Source organism: Neodiprion lecontei, chromosome 1 (genome assembly GCF_021901455.1).
Source record: "Neodiprion lecontei isolate iyNeoLeco1 chromosome 1, iyNeoLeco1.1, whole genome shotgun sequence".
NCBI lineage: Eukaryota > Metazoa > Arthropoda > Insecta > Hymenoptera > Diprionidae > Neodiprion > Neodiprion lecontei.
This window is the reverse complement of record NC_060260.1, coordinates 5,453,787-5,468,034: the sequence shown is the minus strand read 5'-3', so window position 1 is coordinate 5,468,034 and position 14,248 is coordinate 5,453,787. Positions and strand designations below refer to the sequence as shown.

The following is a 14,248-nucleotide window of genomic DNA, read 5'->3' as shown; positions in this document are numbered from 1 at the left end:
GTCGTGTAGGCGACCAATTCGAGAGGCGTGCATCATTCGCGTCATCCTTTGACCATCCCTTCCCTTCCGGTTGTTATTTCCGGAAAGGGCCGGGCCGAAACTGAGGCGAGTCGAATCCACGTTTGTCTGTCTGTCTGTCTGTCTCTATAGTCAATAGTGAGCATCGCGCGTCCAGCGCATTGCTGTTTAATACTATTTGACGACACTTTACAACGAGATGTTCAAAGGCATGTTAAATTATCGAGAACTTTCCGCCGCTTTCCGCATCGCTTCCGGTATAAAGCTTGGTCAATATTTACACCGCGGATATTAGGTATAAGTACACACACCCTGCGTCAATGAAAATTGGATGTACCGAAGAGGAATAAATTTTCATAAGCAATCAAAGCCGGTAAATATGACGAGTGAAATCCTGCATTGGAGCTTGACCGAAAGTGATGCTTCTGCTTGCGTTTGATCGACCAACGATCGTTCACTGGAATAATTACTATTGAAACCTTACGTGTGACTAAAATACAGATATTAAATGGAAGATTCTCGGCGTATTTTCGATTTTACGAAAAATCTCGAGTAGGTACTGTCCAAAATCGTTGCGACGTTTATCTTCGAACAAATATAAGAGTGAAAACGAAAATACCGCCGTATATATATACATATAACAAGTTAAACGCGATGTTCGACTCTCTAGCTTTTCTGACTGCAACTGGTTTAGATACCTATATCCAAATTTTTTGGCAGAGAAACAAACACAGATTGTAAAATCGGTCTACTAGATGGACAACCTATTTTTCCAGAAACCTACTCGCACTTCGCTAGCTATCGCATTTTCAGGCAAAGAATTAAAAGAAAAAAAAAACCATCAATTTCCACTGGAAAATTTCAACCCCATCCGTAAACTGCATCGTCGGAAATAACAACGGAGGTGAATTTTGACGGATATACGGAAAACTTTTACACGGTGAAAGTCGCCTGGCGACGATCCAGGCGACAAGATGGTCAAAAGATAAAAAAAAAAAATAACACGGCATAAAAATAAATAGATAGGGGTAACACGAGATCGTGACTAAACGCCATCGAGTCGAATGACTCGTTAGAGTGCGCCCAAGGTACTTTGATAACGTCGTAGAGGAGTCGCGTAAGTGACGTCACGATATATCACGCGCGCGAGCGGTTGACGAAAGTGTCGCGAGCAATTGCTAATGACAGAGTATACCTATATTTTCTCCCTTACCTAGTATACGGGTGTGACATATGTGTGTGTATATAATAAATATTGTGAAAAAGGAAATGTAGAATCACTTTTTGGGTACAAAAAATAATGAAACGGTTAGTTATTAACGAATCATTGTACAAGTTAGATAATAAAATATGGCTTGGCAGGTATATTACCATAGGTAATATGTAACCGTAAGAGTGTTGCATAAGCAACGCGAACCGCACAAAAAGTAAGTATGACAAGGAAAAAAAAGAAAAAAAGATAGAAACCTGCAGATTTTTTTTTTTTTTTTTAGTTACATTATGTACGCGTGTACATATAAAATCACCTACACGTATAAACGTGCAGCAACGTCACATTTGATTAAAAGAAATCGACCTCATATCATAATGTGAAAAGTATAATTGCGCGTGAAAAAAATAAAATAATAATAAAAAGTGATGCAAACAATCCGCTACAGGAAAGTCAAAGTCTCGCTGTACGTAACGATGACGGTATTCGCGGTACGTGATATTGTTGATACATTATGTAGAGTGTAATGTGAACAAAAGTAAATTCCATTCTTCCGCAAGGCCGGGCGGACGGATATCGTCATTTTTTTAACACACTGCGAATATAAAAGGGTAACGTACGTACAGGTATATAAAAAAATGCGAAGATATCGTGCGTTAAGTAGGTGATGGTTTAGGGAGCGTGACAATCCTACGGACGTAACAAAGGTGTACGTAGGATATCGTGCATAGACGTACGCGGAGGACGTTAAAAATGACAAGGTAGTGTCGGTACGTGTCTGACTGACACACATCTGGCTAAACGAAGGGAGACGTGTAGCCTCGTTACGTAAGAGTTCGCGACGATGGTTGGCACAGTTCTTGTGCATGGCCCATTACTAGTTCCCGCACTACGTGGCACGGCACTAACGCCTCTAAGGAGCATTCGGACCGGCCTGAAATGCTCCAACAGCGAACCGTCGAAAGTAAAATACTGGCACAAATAAAATGGCGAGGAAAAACAAACACACGCGCCATCGATTTTGGATGATTGTGACGATTTTTCGTCGAGACAAATCGCTTCCTTTCGGACCGTTTAAACAACGAAAATCAAAGATGGAAACGATGGTTCGAGTTTTATGAAACTCGTTTTAATTCATCCAGCACGAATTTATTCGTCACAGGTTTCTGCGGTATTGAATTCTAAGATCGCTCATTTCAATCATCAGGATCTACACGCAAAGATGTTCCTTTGCCAAAGAGGTATGCACGCACACATATAGACACTCTGATAATTAAACCCTGCAAACGAATTTCTCAACTTGAAGAACTACCTGAGAAGCCTAACCATTATTAACGTCACGGTTTCAATTTCTTTCTTTTTCCCTCGTTTTTTTTTTTTTTCTTGCTTTTTCTTACAGCAATCCAAAGTTGATTCGTGGCGATGGCCTTAAACGGCATACTTATATATATGTATAACCTACTAATTCTTTCATCGCATCGCCAGAGGTACATTCAAGGACTTGCCGAAAGCCTCGTTTGTATTTCGAGTAGCGGTACCGCACGACACGCGTCGTTCCGTTCTGTAAAAAGAGAATGAGAGAAGAAAGAAATATAAAAACAAAAAAAAAAAAAAAAAAAAAAAAAATGATAATCAAAAATCACGAGAATCGTATAAATCTCCGGTACTACCACGATTATATATATATATATCACGTCCATCTCCCCAAAGACAATATCTTTCACACTCGTTATCCTTCGAGCGGTATTAATCGTACGAAAGTACGTTTTGTTGTACTAGTGAAATAAATACGAGTACGAACGTTATCAAGTAATCCAAGCTTTGAACGAGGTGGCGTGCCGTGTCGCCGTCTACGTAACCCGGTAGACTATTAAACCACAGAGAAACGACAAACGGACACTGGTCTGCATTCGGTTCATGAATACGGTGTTGCAGCCACGTGGGAGTAGGAGGAGGAGGAGGAGGAGGAAGAAAAGGAAGAAGAAGGCGGTGAAGGAGTACGAAGAGGAAAAGGAGGAGGAGGAGGAGATGAAAGAGGCTCAGTTTGAGACGCGTGGGACCCATAGTTCGTCGAACAATAGGCGCTCTTGTGGGTCCTGAAGCACGGGTCCTGCCTCCTGCAACGCAGGCCGCGAAGCTTATGCGTAAAATACCAAAAGACGGTTGGTTATACGCATGACTATAACATCGGCAAGGCCAGCGGGAAAGGAATACAGGACTGAAAATAGAGAGGAAGAAATAATCAGCCACGGCCGCGTTTTAACCATCGAGGGTAGTCGGACGTAAACCCGTTATTTATAACGAACCAACGGTCCAAAAATGTTCCCCGTCTGACAAACCGAATGACGAAGGGAAGAGGAGGAGGAGATGAAGGTGGAGGGAGGAACTCGAGGAAGAAGAAAACGCAGCAGAGATGGAGAAAGAAAGAAGGTACAAACTAAGGTCGGATATCTGCAGGAACGAGTGGAAGAAAACAAAAATAAAAAAAAAATACATTCCTCGACCGTCTAATAAAACGATTCTCCCTTTCTTTTTGTTTCTTGGTGATTTTTTGTTTCTCTTCAACTTCGTCAACCCGACTCACCCTTTTCAAGGATAATCATCCCCCTCCCAATCTTCGTTCGTAATTCCGTACCGCACGAATGCTCGATCAGCTTCTCAATTAGTAGACTTTTTGTACTGCAGGTATAGTGCAACCTTCGATTATACGTCAGAGACTATTTCAGGTTGACCGGAAATTTTTTTCTTTTTTTTTTTTACAGAACATTGACATTTGTCATTTGTAATCTACGACAGAAAGAAGATAGAGATGAAAAAAAAAAATTGGAGGCAATCTTACAATCCTGTCACACCGTGATCAGATCACAATTGGTATAATAATAGTACAAGAGTGATCGTTTGGAACGTTTGGAGTTAAGGAAGGAAAGAAATATGTGGGGTCTAACTTCCATTTGGTTTCAGATTCTTCGACGAGAGAACCTTTCCAGATCGAAGTTGTCGGGAATGACAAACACGTCGAAAAACGAATGTACGTACAAGAGGAGTGAGTAGCAGGGTAAAAAGAAAGAGTTACGGTCTAATTATAAGTAATCAATAATGATTAAAGCTAATCGAATCCCCGAGTGGTATGGCCTGGAGGATTGAAGTGGTCGATGTATGATGTATTCTATAAATAATTCAATCTTTCACTGCGGTATATAGGCATGTACTTTTAAAGGTTAATGATCTTACGGCATCAAAGGATTGAAGAAGAAGAACAACATTCGTGATATCGGATAAAAACTGGGTACAGGTGTAATTATTTAAGTATTACCTATCAGGAGGTAAACTTCGTTCCGAACCTTTGGTAACGAGCAAAAATAACTCGACATTAAAATTCTATTTTTTTTCTCTCTCCCAGTTGTTTGATACGTTCATACGTCATATATTCACATGTTATATTCACAACTTAACGAGTCGACAGATAAACGGCAGATAAGATGATCAGAATCGTGCATGCGAACGAACCCCTGAATTTCCTCCGCAACGATTAACCAAGTCCAAGGATTTTAATCAGTGATTAATTTCCGGCTTAAACGACACGATATGAGTTATGTATACGCGACAAGGGCAAACTCGAGATCTGCTCGAGTGATCGCGTTTCCCAAGCGCGCACGCAACCCCTTTTCTAACGGGAAACGAATTTTTCACAACGAATCGTTAAAAAGTCTATAAATTTGTCAAATATTTCAACATAGTTACGAATTTTCTCCATCGTAATAAACGAAGAAGAAACTCGATACAACACGAGAATTTATTACTTAAAAGTGTAAGTTGTAAGGAATCATTAACTGGCATTATCGAGCGCTAATAAAACGCTCGCGGGCGTTGGGTTGAATTTGCAGTTCCACTCAAAGGGTGATGTAAACACCGGTTTAACGTTTATCGCGTTTTGCACGGTAGGTAAAGTACAGCTTTTCCACCATAGATTCACGGTAAATCTGAGTACAGTTTGTATGTGTGTACATAAGGTAAATGTAAAACGAGTTGCAATTACGTCGCGTGGGAACAGTTGTAAAATGCATATTACACACACGTATTAAAGCTTCTAGACGATGCAGAGAACCGGCTTTGAAGATCCGGACTTTGGTTAACCGTCAACTTGTTACAACCATGACGGTTTACAGAGATGCGTGATTTGTTTTTGCTTTTGTTTTACGGTATCGCTTCTCGAACCAAATTACACAAATCAAAACTAACGACGTATTATTATTACAAAACTCGAATTATAATACTGTGCAAAGTAAAAACTGAAAGTATACCTCAATTCAATTAAAATTTCTTACGTGAAATTCAAATTTAACGGTTTTTAATACAATTTTCGCGTTACTCGGGTTCATTTTGTATATATAAATTTGTACCACAGGTTCATACTTTTGTTGAAAATCTCGAACGTCCTAATAAAAGAATTCAACATTTACGGCACCGTTAAATTTTTCCCGTATATGTTCATTCGAATAAATTTACATTTACAGTTTTCACTTACGACGAATGTAACAACGAGATGTAATATACATGTAATGGTATAATATCGTATACCGCAAAGTGCAACACGCGTTTTGCGTCCCGCTTTCTACACACGCGACTGCACAATTGTTACTATTATTATTATTATTATTGTTGTTGTTGTTGTTGTTGTACTATGTATTTATTTTGATGAATTTGTTTCCCCTCTTCGTCTTTCATTGGCTGGTATAAAAAAGGTTTAGGAAGAGAAAGTTCGTTCCGATAGTGGCGAAACATGATCGTTATAGTTATGTGGACACCAGGAATATACATAATGCATATATATATATATATATATATACGTTTCATTCGTACATATAAACGCATGTCCGAATTACAAGAGCAAGTGTAAACGCGATTTGTATAACTATATTATTTACACGGCGTTAAGAAGCAAATCGGAAATCCCCATTCCCGAGGTCAATGACCGCGAATGGGATACGTTTCATTGTGAACGTAACGACAATGGGCTGCAGAGCTTTTAGGGTGTCGCTGTATATGACGCTTATAAACGTATCCTTAATAAAAATAAATAAATCAACAAGCAGAAGCTAGTTCAGAGGCACAGTGGTGGTTCGAGAAGTGTGTTAGGGGGGAAAAAAAAAAGTCCGCTGTAAACCAGTTTCGTTTCACCGATACATAATTTATATGTCAACGGTTGCGTGTAAGTATAACAATTAAACACAATCGCGTGTAAAAGTCTGAACCTGCGAGACAGAGTCCAAGATAACAATTAGTCAAATAAACGGTCAAGGTGAAAAAAAAAGAACGGTCAGAGTGAATTTGATGTTTTTAGAATCATCTGGAACTTGGATGTTTTTGCCATTTTTCGGTTTCCAATTTTTCTTTATCGTAAAAAAGAAGAAGAAGAGAAAAACAAATGAGAACAAGAAAACGTGAACTCAACGCCTCGACCGCTGCAGACGTGTTTTCTTTACCGAGAGATAACGTGAATTCCGAGACAAGACGTAAACGGGATTTCAATTTATAGGTTCAAACTGGCGTTCGTCCGTGTGCGGCGATAGAAAAAAATTTGAATCAAGGCATTTGCAGTCAATATTTTATATAAAATTACAGGCCTACTCCTATAGCTGTACATTTTTTATCTTGAGAAATATCGATAAAAAATGGGTAAAGATAGAAAAAGAAGCGAATCGGTACAGAAACAGCGACAGAAAGAGAGAAGGAGAGATAGAGAAAACGCAACGCGTAGGTAACTTCGCATATTTTCTAGAAAGCGTTACGATGAATTATGGAAGCAGAAAAAATAGCCTCAAACCCGAAATAATTTTCTCGCTCTATATAAATTGCGTAATATTGTATATACGAGCAAATTCAACGATATATTAGCCTGTAGATACAGTATTATAACAAACTAAATAACCAAGTGGAAGTCACAGGTTACAGTAAAGAATAAAAACGTTTTTTGAAAAAAGACAAAAACATGGAAAATAAATTTAACTGCGTTCGTAGAAACGAAGAAAAACGAAAAAGTTATAAGAAATTCATTCTTCACCGTCGGAACGAATGATTATTCATTTTAATATCCGCTCATTCGTCAGTCTTACGTAAGCAAATATTAACTTTCGACGAAACGCGAACAGCGTGTCGAAAGAAGGAGAAAAAAAAAAGAGCCCGAACAACATCAACGAGGTATAAAACAATAAGGAACACATCGATCGCGATCGTGCAATTCGACTTTCAATTTCAGGCCACATAACGTGACGTTCGCGTATCGCGATCGAAACACCAAACTCTCAAACTCTGTTCCTCATAGTCACTCCAGTGAGGCAATTCGGGCACACCTCCTCCTCCTCCTCTATAGCCGGTCTTTGGTGGTAACTATAAATAGATCGTAGAGAGGGTGGCAGACTAGCACGGTTAGGTGCAGACACGTGGTAGGTATAGTCCAGCAACATATTTTAGTAATTAATCAAACCGAAAACTCCGCAGACTCCAGGATGATGAAAATCAACAACTCTTCGATTACTTTGATCCTCCGACCAAATTTTTATCGCTCGCAAACACTCCTCTCTCTCTCTCTCTCTCTTTTATCCGAGTTGCTGGCGTACCGGATCATAACTACAGTAATATGCGATGCATATGCCCGAATTAAAGTATATTAAATGAAAATGCTTGCCGCGTTCTTTCATGATTTTCACGAGTTATAGATTGAGGTATAAGTACACTGTAAAAATAAAAAAATTGCGTTGTGGACTTCTGTAGAATATCTTTCAAAACTATTCAAGACTATTCGATGCCAATCTAACACCATCTGACGTTCAACTTTTGAATTGACCACAACAAATTGTTCTACAGTAATCCACACCGTCAATCTTTGTACAGCGTATAATCGATTATACTCGATAAGCGACCCATGTGTTGAAAAATCCCTATTGTCAGAATAATTTTCGTGTTCAGGCGATGTTCAAATGATCCAGCAAGGTGTGTGTACGTGCAATGTATGCACGGGTATAACACGCGTAAAGCAAAGGGGGAAACTCTTGGCGCTCTTGACCACACAATGGCAGAGATGGAAGGAAGTAAGGAAGTAAGGAAGGAAGGAAGGAAAGAAGGCATGCTGACCGGCATGCATGGCACCAGCACCGCGTATAATACGTTCCGACTGCACACCGGAGGGCAGGTGCAGCTCGTTGCGTTGTGGGAAAACCTGGACACTGCAGCCCGTGCATGCAGGAGTGAACGGTACAAAGCTGTAACTATACCCACGTAACCCGGTAGCAGAGAGTAGGATAGGTATAAGGTTATGAGGATGGACGTTACATACATTATACGCATACATACATTAAAGTTGCAACGAGGTCGAAGTGGTTAAAATTTCGCCAACCGCAAACCGCACGAGGAAGCGAAACGAAACGAAACGAAACGAAACGAAGCGACGTTCGATCCGTGACGAATATATATTCGAAAATGAAATTCGCTTGGAAAGGTTTTCTTTCAATAAGAGAGAAGAAAAAAAAAAGAAAGAAAAATGGCGTGCCATTGGGGGAATCCATTAATGAACATTGCCATGTTTGTATTATTAATATGTTTTGTACATATATACTGTTATGTATATTATAACATATTGCGAAGCTTATTATTCCGAAAAAGGAAATGTGACGATTAGCGATGAACAAGTAATAGACGGTTCGATTTTTACCCAGAACCACGGCCGTGTGGTTCTTACTCATCGAACGAATTCGGACATAAGAATTGGAAGAAATAAGTAATTCTTTTTTTATCACCGCGCGTTTATTTTCGCATGAATAATGAATTCTCATTTTACGATTCTTGCCGCAAAAACCTTTCGCCAGTCCCCCGAAACGATGAATGATATACACACCGACACACGGATTCCTACACGTGGTAAGAAGAACGGAGAGGAAAAGAGAAAGAAGAAGAAGAACGATCTCACAGCTCCGAATAGATTCATCGGTATTACTTGCCGAATGTTTTTTATACGTAAATAAAACTCGAAATGACTATTACGAAATTTCTGTCCACATTCACTTTCGATAAGAATACGCGGTTGATCTTGAAAAAATATTTCACTGCGTTCTCAGATTTTTCACGCGTTCGTCAAGCTCTCGTTCACCGTGCAGCAGTAATCCCGCGGTATTATATACCTGTAATCAAAGGTTCGGTACTTTCTCCTGCAGCGAATAAGAGCTTGAACATCGTCCGTTATACCGTGCGCCCAATAAACTGCAATTTCCTGCACGCGCAAGTTTTTTCTTAAGCCCCGTGTGATAAAAGTCATTAGATTTTCGATAAAATACGAGAGTCCGTATCTCACGACAATTGTCATTGAAAGTTATTTCGTCCACGGATTGAACAGCGAGTCAATGTTTTTCAATCAAACAGTATCACCGGTTTGGTGGGTCGGTTGTTTTCGGACAAAACAATCGTCGAAGTGGTAAAGGTGGGTGTATAAGTTGGCCGCAGGAATCAGCCCTCCGAGCAGCAGCCGGTTCTCAAATAAATCGATAAGAAAAATTTACGAATTCACACGAGTCTAATGATTAAAATACCGTCTTTCCACCGACAAAAACGACAAATCGCAAATTCTCCTAATCATATACCCGCATAGCGATTATTTGCGTAAAGATGAAAGTTTCGTTAGAAAGTTACAAAGGTATGTAGGTAAGAATGCGAAATAATATGCAAAAACTTCCACAGCTCCAAGACGAGCCGAACGAATCAGCAAACTCGAAGACAAATAATTACCGTAATTGAACAAGTTCGCGTCTTGTTTCTACCCATTGCTCATTTTTCGATTCCCGCGCTACCGCATGGAAGTAGTAAGAAGAAAAGGAATAAGAAGAAACCGAAGAAGGGACGCCGAGGGATAAGGGAAGCTGGATTTTACGCCGAGGGAGAAAACAAGGTGCCGGTGGTGGCAGGGGGGAGTTAACTAATTCTGTAACCCTCTTCTCGTTCTCTGTGAGTGCACGGGACTGCCGCGTATATTCGTAAATATACCCATACATAGGTATACGATGCATACCTACGTATACACCTACATAGATAACAGGTATATACCATGGCTCGTACAAATTTTCAAATAGATTTGTAAACGCGATAGAAAAGAATTTCGGTAAACGGCAAGGTTCAAGGTACATACCGACGACAGGTACCTTGTACATATATATAACCTGCAGTAAATGAATTCACGAATTTTGTCTACCTGCGTGCCAGTCGAATGAAAACAAAGAAAACTACCGTTAGATTTTGTGCCAAATTTTTGGTAATAACATGGCGAAGAAATAAAAAAGAAAAAAATTTTTTTTTTTATCTTCCCCAAATTATTTTCCGACGAACGTATTCTTTCCAACATTTTTCTTTTTTGCAACTGATTAAAGCGTCACGCCTAAACGTATACGAAAAGAACGAAATTCTAATACGAACAAGATCCAGTTTATTTTCACATCCTTGTACAACGGTGCGAAATTACAGTGTCGGGGGGCTGAATGAAACTTGAAGCAACCCTAATACGGTGTGTAACGTTTAAATTCAAATCGCGGTTATAACAATCGTCAATTTATTGCCTGCCTGCTCGTCACTCGCTTCGAAACTGCAGGTTGTAAACGTTAAGTAATCACTTGTTTATTTACCTTCAAACAAGTTTCGTCTACAATGATAATCGTCAATCAAATACAAATACATACAGGCTAAACGATACGTAACACCCGTTCATTATTCATTGCTAACTCTAAGAACGAGATCGGCGTATTCAAGCATTGCATTGTTCGTTGTCGTAATAATTTTACCCGGTAAATTCATTATTTCAAGCGGATAACAAATGCTGTTTTTCTTTTTTTTTCCTTTTTTACAACACAATTCCGTACGCACAAGGGCCTGAAAAAACTGTACAAGTCAAACTAACCTACAACAAACGTGTAACTGATGGAAAAGTTTGTATACGAGCAGATCCTGCTTTCCAATATGCACTTAATTACTTTGTACTCTGGAATATTTAAGCATTTTTATGTATTCTTCTGTGTCTACTCAGCTCTCATTGTTACCATTAATTTTTAATTTGTAATAAAAAAAATTATTTGAAACTTCAACTTCGGTTAACTTAAGAACGATAATAATAATAATGATACGTATAAATTGTACAAATAAATACATAAGCCGTTCAAACGAGAATCGATAAAATTCAATCATCGGTTGTAAATTTTGAGCCACGTTCGTATGCATACATACATATGTACATATATGTATATGCAATGTGTGTATTATAGGGAGGCGTGTATAAAAAGGCTAAAACTGCTCGAAGATTAAATTTAGGATAGCGTTATGATCGTGAGAGAAGAAGACACGCGTTTGCCCTAGTACGAGAAGGAATCTAAAAACACGCGTGATATTCTATGTATGTAAATACATACATATGTATATATATATACCTACTCGTAGCATATAACCACTTATGTATTTGTAACGCGCATACAACGAAGTTTGTGAAATGCTGACAACAGGTGTGCCGCTCGATCCCTACGCTTTCCATCAATTTCATCCTTAGGTTTACACATGATCTATAATCTATACGATATACCTACGCATCGTTGAATTATATGAATACCAGAGTCCAATTTTCCCTTAAGAAATTATCCTTTCCGCGAAAAAAAATCTCGACTCGATTTTCGATAAGATGAGCGTAGAAAAGTGGGATGATAAGATTTCACAATAAAGCAAGATGTACACGAATGTTTGAAATTATATTCGAATGGGGATTTAAATTAAGTACAGGGGTAGAGGGCGAGTAGAGGATTAAAACGAAAGTATGCAATACAAAAAGAACAACGATTGCATCTGTCGATTAGAGTTTAAAAAACGAATTCCCCTGTACCGAACATATTTAGAACGGTCGAACAACCAACCCGGAGTTGTGTAATGTTATAAAAAAATTCAAGGAAAGGTTTATTCGGTGAAAAAAAATCGATGTTCGAGAATGCAAATTGAGAATGTATCCATCCTTTTTATCCCCCCCCCCAATTCGCATTTCCTTTACGAATACCAAATGAAGCTGGATTATACGTGCGTAACGTACTACATCCTAATTTATAAATGCGATTTCACCGTGATGGAGTTGAGGAGAATAATATGATTCAATCCATTGTCCACCGAGGAGAAGTAATGAGCGAAATTTTGAAAAATCCACAGTCGTAACTGATTACGGGTACAGGTCACGTGGTAAATATTCTTCGTTCAAATATTTCATTTGCAATGAGAATTTAAAAACTGTACATTACACGCGTACATTCGAGTCGAGATTAATTCAGGGTCGAGATAATTCTTGACATAGAGAGAAAAAACGTTCATCTCGTATACGATAATCCATTAATTTCGAGAAACTGCTAATATTAATGACCGATGAACTTACTGTAGTAACAATAATATAAAACTAACCTGTGCAATCGTGAATTGAAATCGGTCCCACGATCAGTTTTGATGTGACAAAAAGAAATATAATCCAAAATAATACGATATTACGATATATTGTACGTATATCCGAATAAATATAATACGATGCGGTGACGTACGACAGCACAAATCACATATTTCAATATCAATTGTTGTATATTACGTGTACAAAAAGCAAATAATTATACGATAAATATCATGTGCGATAAATTATACTGAAAATTTTGATTATGTTACGTATTATTGTTGTTGTTGTTTATAATTTTTTTATTATTTATTTCGATTACTTTTCTTCACACCCACTGAATTCTGTGTATTTCAAACTCCGCTTGAAACGTGCGCTCAAAGTTGTTTATTTATTACGTAATAAACCGGGGCCATACATATATATATATATATATATATATATATGTATACGTATTATATACATATACTGCACTGATTATCCACAAACACTAATCACACGCGATATCGATATGGACATACAGGTGATATTTATCTCAGATCGTGAAGTCAACCTGACTAGTCATACAAGCAAAGTATTTGCTCGACGCATGACAAATAGCCAATATAATTTCGCCGACATGCGGTTTTTGACACTTGATTAACAAGTTTATAAAAAATAGCGCGGGTATTAAAGTGCATGCAAAAATACAGAATTAAGAAAAACCGAATCCTAATCATCGATCATACGGAGAATGTCTAGCGAACGTTTTTCAAAAACGTTTCATTTTCAGATTCCATTTTACGAACGCGCATCATACGTGTAACTGCAGTGTAAGATTTACATGTTGCACGTGTTTTATATCGGTATTGAATTTTCTCGTTCATCAAACGTTGTCGTTTATAATTAACAACCGAAAAACAACCGCAGTTTCTGTTTGCTCTTTTTAATTTAAGATAAATCAGGATATAAGAATAAGAAGAAACCCGTGCATCGATTCGGGACAAGATTTTCTTCTTTTATTATGTTTTCATTATCATCATTATTATTATTATTATTATTATTATTATTATTATTATTTTTCTTGTACTTTCATCGTTTGCTTTTCTATTTCTTCTTTATTGGTCCCAGGAAAAAGAGCGGGTTTAAAATTTTGGAGCAAGAAAATAAATGAAATAAAAAAAATGTCGAAATGAACGAGAGACGATACGAAGAAGTAATCGCGACAATTTTACGTATTTGTACGTATATATGATATAAACATTCGTACGTATGCGTATTACGTATTCACAGGTATGCTTTGTGATACACCGTATAATACGATGTAGAAAATAAAACGATGCGATACTCGCGGCGCTAACGCTCGCGGGCAACTGACAAGTGTGACAGTCGGCAGCCAGCCGGCTAGCTGGCTTTACTTTAGCCGCCGAACACCGCTGCCAACTTAACGCCGTGAAAATCTCCGCTCGGGCGTATTGAGGCTTCCCTCTGTGTGTAGGAATATGCATCTGCAGTACATATATATACGTTTAACGTAGGGTGTGCAAGCGTGTGTTGCGTGCGCGCGCGTCAACGCGGCGTCTGCGCAGACGCTTTTACGC

The 14,248-nt window shown here is 38.5% G+C and overlaps 2 protein-coding genes across 2 annotated transcripts in view; both read right to left on the bottom strand.

Annotated features, from left to right (window-relative positions):
- LOC107223749 overlaps positions 1–13,996 on the bottom strand; it is a 38,514-nt gene extending 24,518 nt beyond the window's left edge. The window contains exon 1 of the mRNA XM_046745302.1: positions 12,689–13,996. The gene's annotated coding sequence lies outside the window, so the exon portion shown is untranslated. The remainder of the gene's footprint in view (positions 1–12,688) is intronic.
- Positions 1–14,248, bottom strand: part of LOC107223748 — a 190,324-nt gene that overhangs the window by 151,844 nt on the left and 24,232 nt on the right. The gene's annotated exons all lie outside the window — the stretch shown is intronic.